The sequence below is a fragment of the Anomaloglossus baeobatrachus genome, chromosome 4 (genome assembly GCF_048569485.1).
Source record: "Anomaloglossus baeobatrachus isolate aAnoBae1 chromosome 4, aAnoBae1.hap1, whole genome shotgun sequence".
Lineage (NCBI taxonomy): Eukaryota > Metazoa > Chordata > Amphibia > Anura > Aromobatidae > Anomaloglossus > Anomaloglossus baeobatrachus.
In genome coordinates, this window is record NC_134356.1 from 508328791 (window position 1) to 508348956 (window position 20166).

The following is a 20166-nucleotide window of genomic DNA, read 5'->3' on the forward strand; positions in this document are numbered from 1 at the left end:
GTCAGTATGAACTCCAGTAACTCCGAAATCAGCTGTTGTAGAGGGGGTGCCCAGTTGCTCATACTCAGAAAATACTCCACCGCCTGCAAACCATGTTCATGACAAATGTTGGTATAAAGTGTCTCCACATCCAAGGTCACCAGCAATACACCCACGTCCGCCGTCAGGCCATTAAGCCTCCTAAGGACGTCCGAGGTGTCTCTGACATGGGAGGGCAGCGTCTCAACCAAAGGTTGGAGGTAAAAATCTATAAACTTGCAGACTGCATCGCATAGCCCTCCCATGCCAGAGACAATCGGACGCCCAGGGGGAACCAGAGGGTTCTTATGTATTTTTGGCAATAGGTAGAACGTGGGCGTTACCGGCAACCTTGGAAGGAGACCATCATAGATCTTTTTTGTTCTGGTGCCTGCGGTGAGAGCATTTTCGAGCATGAGAGTCAACTGGGTAAGATAGGCATTAGTCGGGTTCGAGGGAAGCAACTGGTAGAAGTCAGCATTCTTCAATTGCCTATATACCTCGCGCTCATACATGGTGGTTGGCCAAATCACCACGTTACCCCCCTTATCCGCTGGTTTAATCACGACCCCCTCTAGCTTCTTTAATTCCTCAAGGGCCCGTTGATGTTTAACCGAAAGATTATTGGGTAGGTTACTCCTTGAGAGAGATTTCAGGTCTCCCATGACCAGGTCATGAAAGATCTGAACCTGGGGGCACAGCGAAAGCGGGGGGAACGTGGTGGAGCGCGGGTACAGATGCGTAGGGAAGATACCAGACAACTCACCAGATGCCTGAGCCTCGAGTTCTTCGAGTGTACGTGTTGCCTCCTCCTCGGCCTCAGTGATGGACAGACCCGGACCAGATGTCTTAGAATGCAGCTTGTGGAGGATCAGCCTTCTGAGGAACAGGTTCAAGTCCTTTGCAACTGTAAATAAGTCAAAATTGCAATCAGGCACAAAAGTTAGCCCCAATTTTAACACTTCAACCTGATCATCAGAAAGTACAAGTTGCGACAAATTAATCACCTCCAATTCATTAGAGCTGCCCTTTTTGGCAATTGCACCCCGAGTTGGTCTCGGGGGGCCAGGGGGTGCCTTGTTAGATTGATTTTTCCCAATAAACCCTCTGGTCACGGGTCTCGAGAGAACTTGCGAAGTCACATTCTCGTCCTCCACTGAAGAAACCGAGGAGGCGGATACAGAGGCTGCCAGACCAGCGAAGTGCCGTCTACGACGTGTGTTCCCCCTCCAACGATATACCTGCTGATTCTTATAATCGGTGACATCCCGTTGATATTTTTTGGTTTTAGTCGAGACCAGTTCCTTTTCCCATTTAGTGAATTCTTTATCCATTGTTTCATTGAAACTGGATAGTTCCGTGGGCGTTAATTCCTTAGGCAGCCGGTCTAATAGGGTGGCAATCTCTCCATCAAGGTCACGGAGAGAGGCCTCATTGTTTTTAATCAATAAAAGCATAAAGGACTTAGAGCAAGCCGAGGCTGCGTCCTCCCAGTCTCGTTTAAAGTCCACGTCCGTGACATTAAAGGAGGGGAAAACTTGCACCCTAAGACCTCTAGGTATTAAATCTCGGTCGACATAGCGCTGCATGAACGCTTTATTCCACCACAATCTCATCCTGCGGTTATATAAAAGCTTAAGTTGGTTACAAAGTTCCCTGTGCGATCTGGAGTCAGTCGTGTTGTCCAATTCACCCTCGGTGTCAAAAACCTTGTTCAACTGGGTCTGCCACGTAGTTTCGCGGACCCTATAATCCATACTGTTCAATAATACTGTGAAAAAACACAGAGAAATACACATAAAAACCGTAGAACAGTGTAGCTGGATCTTAACAGCAATGAAAGGCAAAGACTTCTGGAAGCATAAATAGATACAAGGGGAGAGGAAGTCATTCATTTTGCCAAAGTGCCTACATGCCTCAAAGCCAAAAGCAAAAAGTAGTCAAATGCACTAGTGTGCAGGTAAAAAATTCTTTTAATGAACAAGCAAAGGTACAATACAAAGGCATGGGTATAAGTATAAATAGGTTATAAAGACATAGGGGGTGATAAGAATCCCCACATGTGGATGCATGCAAAATCGTGTCAATTAGGTTACTTGTAGCTCACTGGTATGGTCAGTGCTGAAGGCATATAACAACATAGTGTAGACAAAGAAAGTACCAGCCGAAGGAATCAGCATGCCGGTTTACACATTGTAAGTAATACAGCAAAAGACCAGAGGCCAGTATGGAGCTTACCAGGGTAACAGAAGGAAAAGCGTGCAGGCACACACAGGGATAGTCCCGACACGTGTTTCGTTCGGTGACTGCTTCAGGGGACCGTGGACAACAGGACAAAGCGTGAGTCTAATATACCTGCCATACTTGTACTGGATTGGCAACACCTGTCGCAGTTCAATGGGGCGGAGAGGCGCAGCGTCAGTATGGGCGGCTGCTCAAGCGTCATCTGGCCTCTGGTCTTTTGCTGCATTACTTACAATGTGTAAACCGGCATGCTGATTCCTTCGGCTGGTACTTTCTTTGTCTACACTATGTTGTTATATGCCTTCAGCACTGACCATACCAGTGAGCTACAAGTAACCTAATTGACACGATTTTGCATGCATCCACATGTGGGGATTCTTATCACCCCCTATGTCTTTATAACCTATTTATACTTATACCCATGCCTTTGTATTGTACCTTTGCTTGTTCATTAAAAGAATTTTTTACCTGCACACTAGTGCATTTGACTACTTTTTGCTTTTGGCTTTGAGGCATGTAGGCACTTTGGCAAAATGAATGACTTCCTCTCCCCTTGTATCTATTTATGCTTCCAGAAGTCTTTGCCTTTCATTGCTGTTAAGATCCAGCTACACTGTTCTACGGTTTTTATGTGTATTTCTCTGTGTTTTTTCACAGTATTATTGAACAGTATGGATTATAGGGTCCGCGAAACTACGTGGCAGACCCAGTTGAACAAGGTTTTTGACACCGAGGGTGAATTGGACAACACGACTGACTCCAGATCGCACAGGGAACTTTGTAACCAACTTAAGCTTTTATATAACCGCAGGATGAGATTGTGGTGGAATAAAGCGTTCATGCAGCGCTATGTCGACCGAGATTTAATACCTAGAGGTCTTAGGGTGCAAGTTTTCCCCTCCTTTAATGTCACGGACGTGGACTTTAAACGAGACTGGGAGGACGCAGCCTCGGCTTGCTCTAAGTCCTTTATGCTTTTATTGATTAAAAACAATGAGGCCTCTCTCCGTGACCTTGATGGAGAGATTGCCACCCTATTAGACCGGCTGCCTAAGGAATTAACGCCCACGGAACTATCCAGTTTCAATGAAACAATGGATAAAGAATTCACTAAATGGGAAAAGGAACTGGTCTCGACTAAAACCAAAAAATATCAACGGGATGTCACCGATTATAAGAATCAGCAGGTATATCGTTGGAGGGGGAACACACGTCGTAGACGGCACTTCGCTGGTCTGGCAGCCTCTGTATCCGCCTCCTCGGTTTCTTCAGTGGAGGACGAGAATGTGACTTCGCAAGTTCTCTCGAGACCCGTGACCAGAGGGTTTATTGGGAAAAATCGATCTAACAAGGCACCCCCTGGCCCCCCGAGACCAACTCAGGGTGCAATTGCCAAAAAGGGCAGCTCTAATGAATTGGAGGTGATTAATTTGTCGCAACTTGTACTTTCTGATGATCAGGTTGAAGTGTTAAAATTGGGGCTAACTTTTGTGCCTGATTGCAATTTTGACTTATTTACAGTTGCAAAGGACTTGAACCTGTTCCTCAGAAGGCTGATCCTCCACAAGCTGCATTCTAAGACATCTGGTCCGGGTCTGTCCATCACTGAGGCCGAGGAGGAGGCAACACGTACACTCGAAGAACTCGAGGCTCAGGCATCTGGTGAGTTGTCTGGTATCTTCCCTACGCATCTGTACCCGCGCTCCACCACGTTCCCCCGGCTTTCGCTGTGCCCCCAGGTTCAGATCTTTCATGACCTGGTCATGGGAGACCTGAAATCTCTCTCAAGGAGTAACCTACCCAATAATCTTTCGGTTAAACATCAACGGGCCCTTGAGGAATTAAAGAAGCTAGAGGGGGTCGTGATTAAACCAGCGGATAAGGGGGGTAACGTGGTGATTTGGCCAACCACCATGTATGAGCGCGAGGTATATAGGCAATTGAAGAATGCTGACTTCTACCAGTTGCTTCCCTCGAACCCGACTAATGCCTATCTTACCCAGTTGACTCTCATGCTCGAAAATGCTCTCACCGCAGGCACCATAACAAAAAAGATCTATGATGGTCTCCTTCCAAGGTTGCCGGTAACGCCCACGTTCTACCTATTGCCAAAAATACATAAGAACCCTCGGGTTCCCCCTGGGCGTCCGATTGTCTCTGGCATGGGAGGGCTATGCGATGCAGTCTGCAAGTTTATAGATTTTTACCTCCAACCTTTGGTTGAGACGCTGCCCTCCCATGTCAGAGACACCTCGGACGTCCTTAGGAGGCTTAATGGCCTGACGGCGGACGTGGGTGTATTGCTGGTGACCTTGGATGTGGAGACACTTTATACCAACATTTGTCATGAACATGGTTTGCAGGCGGTGGAGTATTTTCTGAGTATGAGCAACTGGGCACCCCCTCTACAACAGCTGATTTCGGAGTTACTGGAGTTCATACTGACGCACAATGTCTTCACCTTCGGGGAACGGTTCTACCTCCAGCGGCGCGGCACTGCGATGGGGGCGGCTTGCGCGCCATCGTACGCAAACCTCTTCCTGGGATACTGGGAGAGAGAGGTTTTCGGCGGTGGCGTGCCGGCTAGCTCCCATGCGCAGTGCTGGCTCCGCTTCATTGATGACATCTTTGTCATCTGGGGGGGAACCACCTCGGAGCTTGAGGGCTTTGTGCGTCACTTGAACTCCAACTCTTTTAACATCTATCTTACTTTTCATGCTGACCCCATTAAGGTGGACTTTCTGGATATTAATATATCCCTTACTGACCAGCGCCTTTTGTCTACTGATATTTATCGTAAGCCCTCCTCTGTTAACGCCCTTCTTCACGCATCCTCTGGCCATCCGAAATGTACCATCAATGCCATCCCTACAGGTCAATTTATCCGTCTTAAACGGATTTGCTCTGAGACGGGGGTATTTGAGGACCGGGCCAATGAGATGCGTGACAGGTTTAGGGCGAGAGGTTATAGTACAAGATCTATAAAGAAGGCATACAAACGCGCAAGGTCTGCTCCACGACACCAGCTTCTTCTGAGATTTAATCCCAATACGACACGCTGCACCGAACCCAAGATCCGTTTTGTGTCATCATTCAACCGTCAGTGGGAACACATCAGAGGCATTCTTTCTAAACATTGGCCTATTCTACAAACTGAGCCCGTGTTGAGAAACACTTTGCCTGACCGCCCTCTTATGACGGCTCGTCGGGGCCGTAGCCTACGCGATATGCTGGTCCACAGTCACTATTCAAGACCTAACAAACTACCTTTTTCTATTGGGCGGCCCTTAGTCGGTTCGTTCCCCTGTGGATTATGCATCGCGTGCCGCCACGGTAATATTGTTCGGGCAACATCTTTCACGTCCTCTAGTGGCTCTAGGACATTTGATATTCGACATTATATTTCGTGCAATAGCACTGGCATAATTTATTATGCCACGTGCGAATGCAACCTAATATATGTCGGGCTAACCAGCCGTGAACTTAAAGTCCGCACTAGGGAACATGTGAGGGATATAATTGCCACAAAACAAGTTAAACTTGAGGATGTTGACACTCTCAAGACTATTCCCCGCCACTTTAGGGTGCACCATCGGTCGGACCCCTCAGGTTTCAAGGTGAGGGGAATTGACCAGGTGCACCTCGGACTTAGGGGCGGGGATATACATAGGATGTTGGCAAGGGCAGAATGTCGGTGGATCTTTCTGCTTGAGTCCGTGGTACCCAACGGACTGAACGAAAGACAAACGTTTGCGTCATTCCTTTAAACCACCACGTCTCCTCCGTTGTAGGCTGTGCTAATGCTCTTTGCTGGTTGGTTGCAATTCCCAGGTGCTGTTCATGCTCTGTTGAGTCTTTTTAACAATTAATTTTTTATGTCTCATTTTTTAATTTCACTTTCTGTGTCTTTTTCCTTCTTCACAGTCCACTTTTTCGTTTTTCTAATATACCTGCCGGATGTCTATCACGCCACCTCTTTTGAAGTTACAGTAATTAGAACATTGAATACCTATATGAACTACAGAAAATGGAGTCTCCGATAAAAACTATTCTGGATTATTACCGCAGTAAATGCTTCGCTCCACAATCTAATCAAAGCAGTTGTTTTCATTTCTGTACTTGGTTGGGATGTTTCATATATATTCAATATATGTATTTTTCATCCATGATATGTCTATATATGCTTTAGTCTGGTATATTGCTTATAACAAGCAGCCTAAATACAATTGGTCTGTTTTTTACTAAACTTGCATAGCTATATATACCTATTGTGCTATACTTGAGCCACTTTCTCTGAGTTATCATTATATATGACATTCCTCTCCAGGAGCTCCATCTGTTTCTCTTTGCCCTTACTGCTGCCAGTACTTAATATGGGTTTCGCGATCGCACTTCCTGGTTGCGGGATCGCGCATGCGCGGTGGGTGCGGCTCTCTTCACGGCGTCCTCTGGGTTCGTGACGTCAATTAGGGATTTCCCTCCACCCAGATGACGCTTGAGCAGCCGCCCATACTGACGCTGCGCCTCTCCGCCCCATTGAACTGCGACAGGTGTTGCCAATCCAGTACAAGTATGGCAGGTATATTAGACTCACGCTTTGTCCTGTTGTCCACGGTCCCCTGAAGCAGTCACCGCACGAAACACGTGTCGGGACTATCCCTGTGTGTGCCTGCACGCTTTTCCTTCTGTTACCCTGGTAAGCTCCATACTGGCCTCTGGTCTTTTGCTGTATTACTTACAATGTGTAAACCGGCATGCTGATTCCTTCGGCTGGTACTTTCTTTGTGTACACTATGTTGTTATATGCCTTCAGCACTGACCATACCAGTGAGCTACAAGTAACCTAATTGACACGATTTTGCATGCATCCACATGTGGGGATTCTTATCACCCCCTATGTCTTTATAACCTATTTATACTTATACCCATGCCTTTGTATTGTACCTTTGCTTGTTCATTAAAAGAATTTTTTACCTGCACACTAGTGCATTTGACTACTTTTTGCTTTTGGCTTTGAGGCATGTAGGCACTTTGGCAAAATGAATGACTTCCTCTCCCCTTGTATCTATTTATGCTTCCAGAAGTCTTTGCCTTTCATTGCTGTTAAGATCCAGCTACACTGTTCTACGGTTTTTATAAAATAAAACGAGTAGTGTTCCTGGCAATTGTAACCCCAGAAACCCCGGTTGAAAGTGACACTACTTTTTTTTCACCGTGGTCAAGGAATTCTAGGAGAAAGCCATTTGTGACCATGTTACCATATGTTCGATAATTCAGTTTCAATGTTGAGGAGTTATAAAACTGCATAAGTAAGCCATCACCAATAATATTAATGCGTTTCCCCAAAAATAAGACCTATGCCAAAAATAAGCCCCCGCAGAAATTTTCGGCCTTTTTGGAGTATGCGTAAAATATAAGGATACTTTATTAAAGAAAGCAGGCAGACGCAAAAGAGAAAAGACAGGCACAAAAGAAATAAGAGCTGTTTTGCTTGAATCGTGTTGACATTTCCTTGTTCTGAATGTTTGTCCAATTATCTATATGAGGGGTTTTAATTTTTTCCTTAATAAACTATGTTTTAGTTCCTATTACTTGCTGGTGCTGGATTTTTCACCTTTTTTTTCTACCAAACAGAAAAGAAAGACCCGACCCCCCCCCCCACACAGCACACACCAGGTCTCAGTATCACTACGCTCTCACACACATCCGAACGCAGTATCATTCAGCTCACACAAACACACATCCGATCACAGTATCACCCCGCTCTCACACACATGCGATCACAGTATCACCCCGCTCTCACACACACATGCAATCACAGTATCACCCCGCTCTCACACACACATGCAATCACAGTATCACCCCGCCTTCACACACACATCCGATCACAATATCACCTCGATCTCTCACACACACATGCGATCACAGTATCACCCCGATCTCTCACACACACATGCGATCACAGTATCACCCCCGCTCTCACACACACACACACACGCGCGCGCGATCACAGTATCACCCCGCTCTCACACACACACATCCGATCACAGTATCACCCCGCTCTCTCACACACACACACACACACACATCCGATCGCAGTATCATTCAGCTCATACACACACACACGATCGTAGAATCATCAACACACACACACACACACACACACACACTCTCAGTAACCCTGCGCGAGTGATACTGCTTCCAGACAGCGGCGGTAGAGACCATTGTGGTATGCAGGGGGACCTCTTGGGGAGTGTCTGCTTTCTTTTGGGGCAAAACTTAAACATAGGGAATAGCCGTGTTTCCCAAAAATAAGACCTGCCCCGAAAATAAACCCTAGCGCATTTTTGGAAGCAAAAAATAATATAAGACCAGGTCATTTTATCTATCAGAAACACCTTTGTTGCAATAATGATCTGTCCTGCAATCCATCAGCAGACACTTGCTGTTTTACAACACTTTAGCCATAAACAACAGACGTTATGGAATTTTTTCCACCAGGTTTTTAACTTTTTAAACTTGTTTGACCAAAATGCATGACATGGGACCTTTGTAAACCTACATTTATTAATCACCACTACTATTATATACCTTAGAAAATGTAATTTTCAAAAGTTCCAGGCTGTTTGCTACTCATTGGCGAAATGTAAACATGGCTGCATCCACACCTATGTTATAACCTGTCCTTTAGATTTGTTACTAGCTCCTGTCCCCTTTAATAATGTCTCCAAAGTCACAGGGCACTCCAGCCAAGCAATTGCTTATGTGCAGTGAATTTTCACTTGTGTGAGCAGCAGAATTATTAGTGTTTTCTTAAGCACATTTCATAGGCTCTGTCATTATTGGGGAATGCCACGTGCATAGAACGACGATAATTCCCATGGTCACAATAGGATCAACTTCCAACGGATGGGCAGATTAGGTGGAACAGTCTGGGTGACGATGAAGGTGTCATTTAGGTTAATTAAGGGAATAAGGGCTGGCTTGGCGATTATTTTTCTGTACACTTTAGAAATGTCGATATGACAAGTGATTACTACTAATTAGCATACAAGATGGGTTTTCAGACTTTTTTTACCAAGCTAGGTTTCAGTAGATATACGTTTAAAAATAAAATAAAAAAATAATGTCACTGACAGGTTCCTTTAAAGTTTACTGATAATTATTTAGTTCATTAAAAAGCAAATTATTTTCTTTTTATGTTTTTCGCATCCAAGACAAATTAATATAAAAGAAATCATGACTCCTATTCACAATAACCTCTACTCTATAAATTATAAATCTGAGTCTCATGTGCTGGGTAAAACAAAAAAAAAATAAAAATTACATTTTCAAATAAATATGAAGGTGCACTTAAATGAATGGCCCGCCGTGATGCACCAGGCACCTGAATTTGGTTTGTACAGTCATTTCGTGCTGACAGACTCCCGATACGATACGATATTAATAAAAATATTAAGATGATTGGTCAATTTTACACTCACCTAAACATTAGTAATGTGCGAACCCCCCTGATGATCGTGATTTTTTTTTATTAGAAACAAAAAAACATTTAAAGACTCCATCTTTATTATAAAAAAAATCCTTTGTCCTATGTGGTCTACAAGAGAGCAATGTCAGCTCTACTTCATAGCTCTGTACAGACAAACATATAAACAGAGCGAGAAGCAGACTCATGGACTCGGGTGAAACCTGATGTCACCACGAACATGGCCGAAAACTGCCAAGTGACAAGCAGTGCAGTGAATACCACCGGAAGTTAATGATCGGACCCGGAAGCAGAAGCGGCCGGGAAACCGCGGCTGAGTGGGTCTGCAGGACGCCTCGTGGGACTGGTAAGTATAATCATAATGTTTTTTTACTAATGTACATTTTTTTGTTTACAGCCCCTGGACCTGACCAGGACCCGAACAGTAACACAAGCTTCCCAGGAAAACTTGTGTTCGGGACAGTGTGCACGAACACTATGCGTTAGGTACGGATCCCAAACTTTACAGCTCGGGTTTGCCCATCACTACTAAACATTGTAAATACAGGTATATCCTGAGGCCATTCCAAGGCACTGGTTAGACGGAGTACAGCTTGTCTGGTACACTGCAAGGAAATCCTCCAGTGGGGATCCAAAAATCAAAGGAAATTTTTTAACATAATATTTTTAATAAATATATTTCACAGGATATTCTGGGATTTCAATATCCCCCTTCATTATCTCATTGTCACTACAGACGGAAAGCTCTCTCACCAGATAACCTTTCCTTGTATTAAGTAATGGAAAAAGCAAATAAAAAGCCAATATCAAGACAGAACGTTAAGCCTCATCATCAGTATGGAGGCAAATTAAAAGGTCAAGAGTTGATCGTCTATAGGAAAACAAAATGTTCTTTCAGTGTTCTTCCTCATTAGCAAAGAGACACTAATGAGCAGATAAAGTTTACTGCCCTTACGTAGGATATCCCTCTCCACAGCAGGTATATCAGAATGGCGCAGTGAAAATATAATATTGCACTGCCATCTGTGCAATAATCCAATGTCTAAATTTACTGATATATCCTTGACCGGGAAACATGATCATCTCTGTGAACCAAGCACATTTAAATCTTGTTTAGAACACTTTCCTATTACGTGAAAGGATGGGGATCTGGACACTTTCCTAAGAGGACTTGAAAATACCTGCAGAAAGTACCAGCTACAGAGTGAGCAATGGACTTGATACCCAACATCAGTGTTAAAGGTTTTTTTTCCAAAGAACAAAGTACATTTTTAATCACTAGATCTTGGAATATTAATAAGTGCCACAATTGGTTGTATTTGAGCTGATGCACCTCTACATGATCGAAACGGCAAATAACACCGTACATAGCAGGGGCACATTTAGAAGATTCTTCCTTTTATTAAAGCCAAGCAATTGTGGAACTTAATATTATTTCAAATCTGTTTATTAAAATGTACGTTGTCTGTGGGACAATGGTTTCTGGTGGAGACAGAGGACAGCGCATATGGCCCTGGTGCAATTGTCAGTCAGATACATTCCAGTGGGGAAGAACATCCAGTCTTGTATTTGAGAAGAAAACTTCTGCCATTTGATGTGACTTACGCCTTTGTAGAGAATAAGTGCCGAGACGTTCTGTGATTCCTACAAAAGGTTTCAATCATATCGCTATAAACACAATTTTACTGTTGGAACCAATCACAACCCTCTTAGCTTGTTACTTGGTAAACTATTGCAGTGGGGCCTAACTTTATAATAGTATCACCTTAAGATCCAGCTCAAGAAAGTAGTGATTAGCGAGCACTACCATTGCTAGGGTGCTCGCAACAAACAGCTGGACGGTCGAACGGGCTAGACTCATGTACCGAAAATAAAGGAAGTCAATGGGAAACTCAATTCCGGAAAAATGCTTCAGTTCCCCACGGACTTCCATTATACTTTATACACAAGTAGAGCCAGTCAAATGGCTCGTTACAAGTACAGAGCACCTGAGCATGGAAGAGCTTGCTCATTACTAGTAGTGACCTTGGGACAGCAGATGGGTTATCTTCCCAAGGAGAAACTGATGAGATTAATTTTTAGTCACCTATTCCTTCACATCTCACCCTTTTGGAGATCTCACGTTAGAGTGATTTAAAATTGTCTCATAAGCCCAATATCACTGTTGAACTTTAAAAAGAGGTTGTGCGTTCTTGGAGTTCAACTTTGCAATCAGTAGGTGACTGCAGACTTGTGAATCTTCACAGTGTGTATTGTGTGTGCTGTCAGGATTTTCTGGTGCTGGCCTTGGTAACGTGACATCAAGTATGTGATTTGCATACGTGCAGTCACATGCTTACTAATCGTGCTCGGTCTCGCTTAATACAAGTGGATTGAGCATGGCTGGGCACATCTAGTCAGAATCTGTCTGAAAGCATGCAAATCACATACTTGCTGTCAAATGACCACTCAGACCAGGAGAATCCTTACAGGGTACATCGTGTGAACTCTGAGAATTCACAAACTTAAAAGTCTGCAGTTACAGCCCAAAACCTGGACAAACCCTTTCATCATCAGTACGAAGATAATCAAACCAGTCAGGAGTGAACGGTCTACAGAAAGACCAAATGTTCTCTCTGTGCTTCTTCATTAACAGAGATGTTCGCAAGCAGTTCACTGCCCCATCATATAGGATAGCAAAAAGTATCTTCTTTATTAATGCATCACATAATACAGGGAGACCGCAAGATAGACAGATCTTTAGCCATCTTGTGGGGGGTCAAAACGTTGCAGTCTCCCTGTATGATATGTGATGCATTAAAAAGAAGTAGATGCCTTTTGCTACCACGGATGCTGTTGTGTCTCTCAATTTTTGGATCTTATGGACTATTGGAATTAGCCTCTTTTTGGCATACATGCGACCTACATATCAATTTAATTGTGGTGAAGTGCTACCCTATACTTGCCATTTTTTCACTACTACCATGTATACTGGCCCTCTCCAGCCCACACCAAGTACATCAGAATGGAAATACAATATTTCACTGCCATCTATGTAATAATCTGATTTTTAAACAACTTACTGATAAATCCGTTATCAGGGAACACAATTGCTTTTGTGGTTTCAAGCACAAGAATTTTCAGCTTTGCAAACCACAGAGATGCAATACCAACATGAATTATGGATATGTCATCATCATGTATGGTGTGCCAAGGATGGTTAAACCATCTTCAGAAACATGGCTTTTATATTATTCTACTAAGGGGTTCCTAAGGGAAAATATGATAAATTAGAATTATATCCAGCAACTGTTTTTCCTTGCATATAATTAGCCATCCTGTGCTCATAAGACTAGAGGATAAGTGAGGGGTCTGGTTGGGACCGATTAATCTACACCAGGGGTCTCAAACTCGGCTGGGTGTATGGGCCGCACAGAGGAAAAAAAAAAATTTGGAGGGCCGCATTCTTTGCAGGACAAATTGACATTTTTATTGATCCCATATATAATAATTTATTTTTTTTTTTACACACCTTTGTATCACTGATTTTGAACATTTTCACTTGTTTATTATAGCAAACGTGCACATTCTTTGTTTAATTCCTTTCTTGTAACTAATAGTCTTACAATTATCACTATATAGAAATTCTGGCCAACATCTTTCAGTAATGTTCCCCATCTTGTTGTAACGTGCCAATCCTTGTCCCTTTGTAGTATTGTACCCCATCCTAGTCCCCATCCCACAGTAATGTGCTCATCCTTGTCACCATCCTAAAGCAATGTTCCCCATCCTTGTCCCCATCTTGTAGTAATGTGCCCATCCTATATTAATGTTCCCAGTCTTGTCCCCATCTTATCGTAATGTGCCCATCCTGTACTAATGTGTTCATCCTTGTCCCCAATCTATAGTAATGTTCCCCATCCTTGTCCCCTTGTAGCAATGTCCCCATCCTATAGTACTGTCCCATCCTATAGTAATGTGCCCATCCTATAGTAATGTGCCAACCTTGTCCCCATCCTATAGTAATGTCCCCAGCATTATCCCTATTCTATAGTAATGTTTCCCATCCTTGTCCCCTTGTAGTAATGTCCCTATCCTGTAGTACTGTGCCTATCCTAGTCCCCATCCTATAGTAATGTGCTCACCTTGTCCCCATCCTATAGTAATGTCCCCAGCCTTGTCCCCATTCTATAGTAATAATGTCCACATCCAATAGTATTGTGCCCATCCTTGTAATGTCCCAATCCTATAGTAATGTCACCAGCCTGATCCCCATCCCATAGTAATGTGCCCACCTTGCCCCCATCCTGCAGTAATGGGGGGGGTCCATTACAGTGGATGTGATTGGCTGAAGAACGCCGCTCAGCCAATCACAGCCTCCGTTGGTCCGGGGCGGAGACACAACCCCTCCGGAGGTCAGGCAGAGGTCCCCTCTTCCCTGAATCGAAGGCATTTGCAAAGCGATCGCAGCCACCGGGGTTGTGATCTCGCCATGACGTACTGGGTATGTCACGGGTCCTTAAGTACCAGGGAGCCATGACATACCCAGTACGTCATAGGTCGCTAAGGGGTTAATGTGCTGTCCTTCACATACACACAAAAAAACCCCCAAAAAACAAGCACCATTCTTCTCACCTGTCCCGCGTTCCCTCGGCTGCCTCATCCCTGCTTCGTGCAGCCCCCAGGCCCGTGCCCGTGTTCACTATCGCGGCCGATGCAGTAGCCGCAGCTACTGTCAGTGATTTATGTCAGATGATTGTGATGCCAGCGCGAGAGCGCAGCGCCAGCAAAACATTCATCTGACAAAGCGCAGACAGTGGCTGCGGCTCCTGCCGCGATAGTGAACAGGGGCACGGGCCTGGGGGCCGCACGAAGCAGCTTGTGGGGCCACCTGCGAGCTGCGTGTTTGAGACCCCTGATCTAGACACACCTAGAGTCAGAGATGGGATATACAACCAGGATTGTAGACCTGTCCAAATGTAAGCAGTTCTCCTCTGCAGGATCTCTCACCAATCCTATTAGTTTCAGGTCTCTTTATATTATGCCTTTTGTTTTGTATGGATTTGCCTTTTGTGTACATCCTTTTTATTTAATAATTTGTGTATTTTGTAAAAGCTGTACCTTTGGTATATTAAATTTAAAATGTAATAAGTTTGTTTCTTGCTGCTCTAAACATACTCACAATCTTGAAGAGGGAGCATATAGTCTGCCTGTATTATTCTATGAATGCTAGAGTGTAAAGGGCCCGTTACTCGCGTCTATTTATCTGGCGATATGTCGTCGGGGTCACGGATTCCGTGACGCACATCCGGCATAGTTTGCGACGTCGTTGCGTGTGACACCTACAAGCGACTCTGAACGATTGCAAATAGGATGAAAATCGTGGATCGTTGACATGTCGTTCATTTTTAAAAAATTGTTTGTTTTGGGGAAGCAGCCGACATATTGGTCCGTTTGACAGCCTGCCAACATCGAACAACATTCAAACGACCGCCTGGGTCTAACAATATATCGTTGATCACTGATGTGTCGATTTTGAGATTATAGGTCGTTTATTTACTGTAAAACGTAACAAACGATACCGGCAAATAGTAAATACGATCTGGGCGTGTCACGTTGCACATGCGATCGCACGATAAATCGACGCGTGTAAAGCGGCCTTTAGAAGTGTACCCATTAGGTACTAGAGAGTGAAGTGTACGCTTATACTAGTGTGTTAACCAGTGGAGCTATTTGGATGGACTAACAAAATGGCGAGTCGTGGCAGCAAGAAGTGTGGTCTGGATATGTGAAGTGGATGTGGGATGCACTTATCCCATCAGGCTAAAAATGAGCCAAGTGAGTGGACGAGTAATGTATTAATGTACCCATCCTGGTCCCCATCCTGTAGCATTGTGCCCAAACATGCCCCTTGATGATTGCCGCCGATACAGAGAGCTGTCGCAGTCAGCACTTTAATTCAGATGATCGATTTGCAGGCGCTGCACACAGACAAGCTCTGTGCACAGCTAGTCCAATGGCAGCTGCTGACGAATCAGAGGCTAGAAGCTAATGTGTGTAATGTCAGTTGCCAGTCTCCGATTGGCTGGTGGCTTGCTAGACGAATAGATGTGCACAGAGCTGGTCTCTGTACAGCGCCTGCAAATCAGTCATCTGAAATAAATCACTGACCGCACCGGCCATGATCATCAAGGGGCCTGCGGCGTATTTGAGGCCCCTGCTGTAAAGGATTACATCCCAAACTCACACGGGCCTGTGGGCCGCAAAGAGCAGGAAAGTGGACACAGAGGGAACATTCTTTTGTGCATATGTGAAGAATGGCACAATAGGTAACACTTCTACAGGATGGGGCATTGCTACAAGAAAAGGACCAGGAAGAGAACATTATTACAAGAGCACCAGCATGGGCACAACAGTGAAAGGAGATAATGATGGGCCCCATTTCTACAGGAACGGGCACCAGGATGACGGGCCCCATTTCTACAGGAACGGGCACCAGGATGACGGGCCCCATTTCTACAGGAACGGGCACCAGGATGACGGGCCCCATTTCTACAGGAACGGGCACCAGGATGACGGGCCCCATTTCTACAGGAACGGGCACCAGGATGACGGGCCCCATTTCTACAGGAACGGGCACCAGGATGACGGGCCCCATTTCTACAGGAACGGGCACCAGGATGACGGGCCCCATTTCTACAGGAACGGGCACCAGGATGACGGGCCCCATTTCTACAGGAACGGGCACCAGGATGACGGGCCCCATTTCTACAGGAACGGGCACCAGGATGACGGGCCCCATTTCTACAGGAACGGGCACCAGGATGACGGGCCCCATTTCTACAGGAACGGGCACCAGGATGACGGGCCCCATTTCTACAGGAACGGGCACCAGGATGACGGGCCCCATTTCTACAGGAACGGGCACCAGGATGACGGGGCCCTCTAAAACAGAACGGGGACCAGGATGACGGGGCCCTCCTACAACACGACGGGGCCCTCCTACAACACGACGGGGCCCTCCAACACGACGGGGCCCTCCAACACGACGGGGCCCTCCTACAACACGACGGGGCCCTCCTACAACACGACGGGGCCCTCCTACAACACGACGGGGCCCTCCTACAACACGACGGGGCCCTCCTACAACACGACGGGGCCCTCCTACAACACGACGGGGCCCTCCTACAACACGACGGGGCCCTCCTACAACACGACGGGGCCCTCCTACAACACGACGGGGCCCTCCTACAACACGACGGGGCCCTCCTACAACACGACGGGGCCCTCCTACAACACGACGGGGCCCTCTAATACAGGACGGGGCCCTCTAATACAGGACGGGGCCCTCTAATACAGAACGGGGCCCTCTAAAACAGAACGGGGCCCTCTAAAACAGAACGGGGCCCTCTAAAACAGAACGGGGCCCTCTAAAACAGAACGGGGCCCTCTAAAACAGAACGGGGCCCTCTAAAACAGAACGGGGCCCTCTAAAACAGAACGGGGCCCTCTAAAACAGAACGGGGCCCTCTAAAACAGAACGGGGCCCTCTAAAACAGAACGGGGCCCTCTAAAACAGAACGGGGCCCTCTAAAACAGAACGGGGCCCTCTAAAACAGAACGGGGCCCTCTAAAACAGAACGGGGCCCTCTAAAACAGAACGGGGCCCTCTAAAACAGAACGGGGCCCTCTAAAACAGAACGGGGCCCTCTAAAACAGAACGGGGCCCTCTAAAACAGAACGGGGCCCTCTAAAACAGAACGGGGCCCTCTAAAACAGAACGGGGCCCTCTAAAACAGACCGGGGCCCTCTAAAACAGACCGGGGCCCTCTAAAACAGACCGGGGCCCTCTAAAACAGACCGGGGCCCTCTAAAACAGACCGGGGCCCTCTAAAACAGACCGGGGCCCTCTAAAACAGAACGGGGCCCTCTAAAACAGAACGGGGCCCTCTAAAACAGAACGGGGCCCTCTAAAACAGAACGGGGCCCTCTAAAACAGAACGGGGCCCTCTAAAACAGAACGGGGCCCTCTAAAACAGAACGGGGCCCTCTAAAACAGAACGGGGCCCTCTAAAACAGAACGGGGCCCTCTAAAACAGAACGGGGCCCTCTAAAACAGAACGGGGCCCTCTAAAACAGAACGGGGCCCTCTAAAACAGAACGGGGCCCTCTAAAACAGAACGGGGCCCTCTAAAACAGAACGGGGCCCTCTAAAACAGGATGTGGACAAGGATGGGGCACGTTACTACAGGATGAGGAAAAAGATGGGCATATTACTACAAGGTGACAAGGATGGACACATTAATACAGGATGGGGACAAGGATGGGCACATTTCTACAAGGGGAAACGGATGGGCACAATGCTATAGGATGGGGACCAGAATGGGGCACATTTCTACAGAATGGGCACAATACTACAGAATGAGGACAAGGATGGGCACATTATTACAAGAAGGGGAACAGGATTGGGGACATTACTAAAGATTACGACCAGGATAGGAACTACTATAGGATGTTGGCTAAAATTACTATATGGTGCTAATTGTAAGACAATATTATAAGAGGGGTATTAAATGTAAAAAAAATAAGCATTTTACAATTAAAAATGCTTTTTTTATATGCAAACAAAAAGGTGCATGTTTGTTGTAATACACAAGCGAAAAATGTTCAAAAACATTGATCCAAAAAGTGTGTATGTATTATATATATATATATATATATATATATATATATATAATAAAAAAAAAATATAGTACCACCAAAGCTGTCACTGTCCTGCAATGAATGCGGCCCCCAAATTATTTTTTTTTCTATGTGCGGCCCATATACCCAGTTTCAGAACCCCTGCTTTACAGTCACCTCAGAGTCTCATACAGCAAGAGGGTGATTTTCGTGATATATTACAATTTTGTCTTATTGTCAATCTGTAAGTCAAAAAGACAAAAAGCTGATATCTAGTCCTTTGCTGGTTGCACTAGTCTAAAGAATATGGATCAGATAGACCTGATGGCTCTGATAGACTTCCCATTATGTTTCAGATTATGCAGAACATGTAGCATCTTATGTAGTGAAGACAATTCAAGCGACAATACATTTTTCATGCTCCATGTACAGAATCTGTTCAATGCATTTGAATAAATATGGGAAGAACATTTGAGTCCTTGGATTTCCTGTGAATATAAAACAAGCGAGATCTCAGCTGGTTTTCATGAAATAGAGGATCATGGTATCAAATAATCACAACACGGTATGAATAAAGTCCAGAAAAATAATAAGGCAATTCAAATACATTCTCTGGCTTTTTCCGTTTGGACCTCGGAGCAGGATATTTCAGTAACTGCGAGGCGATAATGTTTTCTGTTGCAAATGTCAACAATTTAATAAAGATTTCTTCAGTAGAATAATGCAAGATTCCTAGAGCAAATTTTATACAGACAATCAAAACTGCCAAAGACAATGGTTTGTTCAGTGCCAAGAATAAACGATTCCTTACGGCTTTTTGTTATTCCTCGTATGTGAGCAATGTCACCTTAATTTACTGCGACTTTTCCAAGAAATGCTGCTCACTACAGCTCAGGGGATAAACCATAATGCATTTTGCCTCCTGGTTAAATGGTGACCATGTCCCTCTAAGAATAAAGTGACAATAGCTAAAGGCTCAAAATAATGCAGTGCTATTTATAACCAAAAGAAAAGCAAGACAAAGTAGATATATAATCTGATGGAGCAAAACCAACTATAATTGGCAATAACAGTGAAAAAACTTCAGGGGTATCACATGTGTCCTGGGGGCTAGGTGTGTGTTTGGAGGGATGGAGTACACTAGCAAGTATAGTAAAAGGATTCTTCCATTATAGACTTCAGAGTTGCTACAAAGAGCACACACAATTGTTTTTATTGTAAACAATTTAACGACTACTTGAAAAGACAAAGGTCTGAAAAGACAAAGGTCTGAAAAGACAAAGGTCTGAAAAGACAATGGCTGAAAAGACAATGGCTGAAAAGACAATGGCTGAAAAGACAATAGGCACTTAGATTAGAACTAATGTATTCGCACCACCAGGTGACTGATAAATGGCCATGTAGAAAAAAAAAATATATGCAATGTTGTAAAGAGTTTTGACTTAGCCTTTAGAGAAATTACATGATCAATTAATGAGAAAAAATAAGTAATCTGGTCGCAAGATGCAGCATTTTCTTAAGATTTTTCCAAATGTCTCTTGATTACAGAACCCACCAATGAATGCACTTTAGCATCACTACTACAACTAATTCACAAGCAATGACACCTAGAAAATATGACCTAAAACATGACCATGGCCATAATGTAAATTAGAGGATTTGTGAATAATGCAACTAGAACAGGTAACAAAACTGATGCCATAAAAAATAACAATTACAAAAGAAAAAGACTGTATAAGACAAGTTTATGACAA

The 20166-nt window shown here is 44.8% G+C and overlaps 1 protein-coding gene across 1 annotated transcript in view; it reads right to left on the reverse strand.

Annotated features, from left to right (window-relative positions):
* HOMER2 (homer scaffold protein 2) overlaps window positions 1-20166 on the reverse strand; it is a 321735-nt gene that overhangs the window by 59764 nt on the left and 241805 nt on the right. The window lies entirely within an intron of this gene.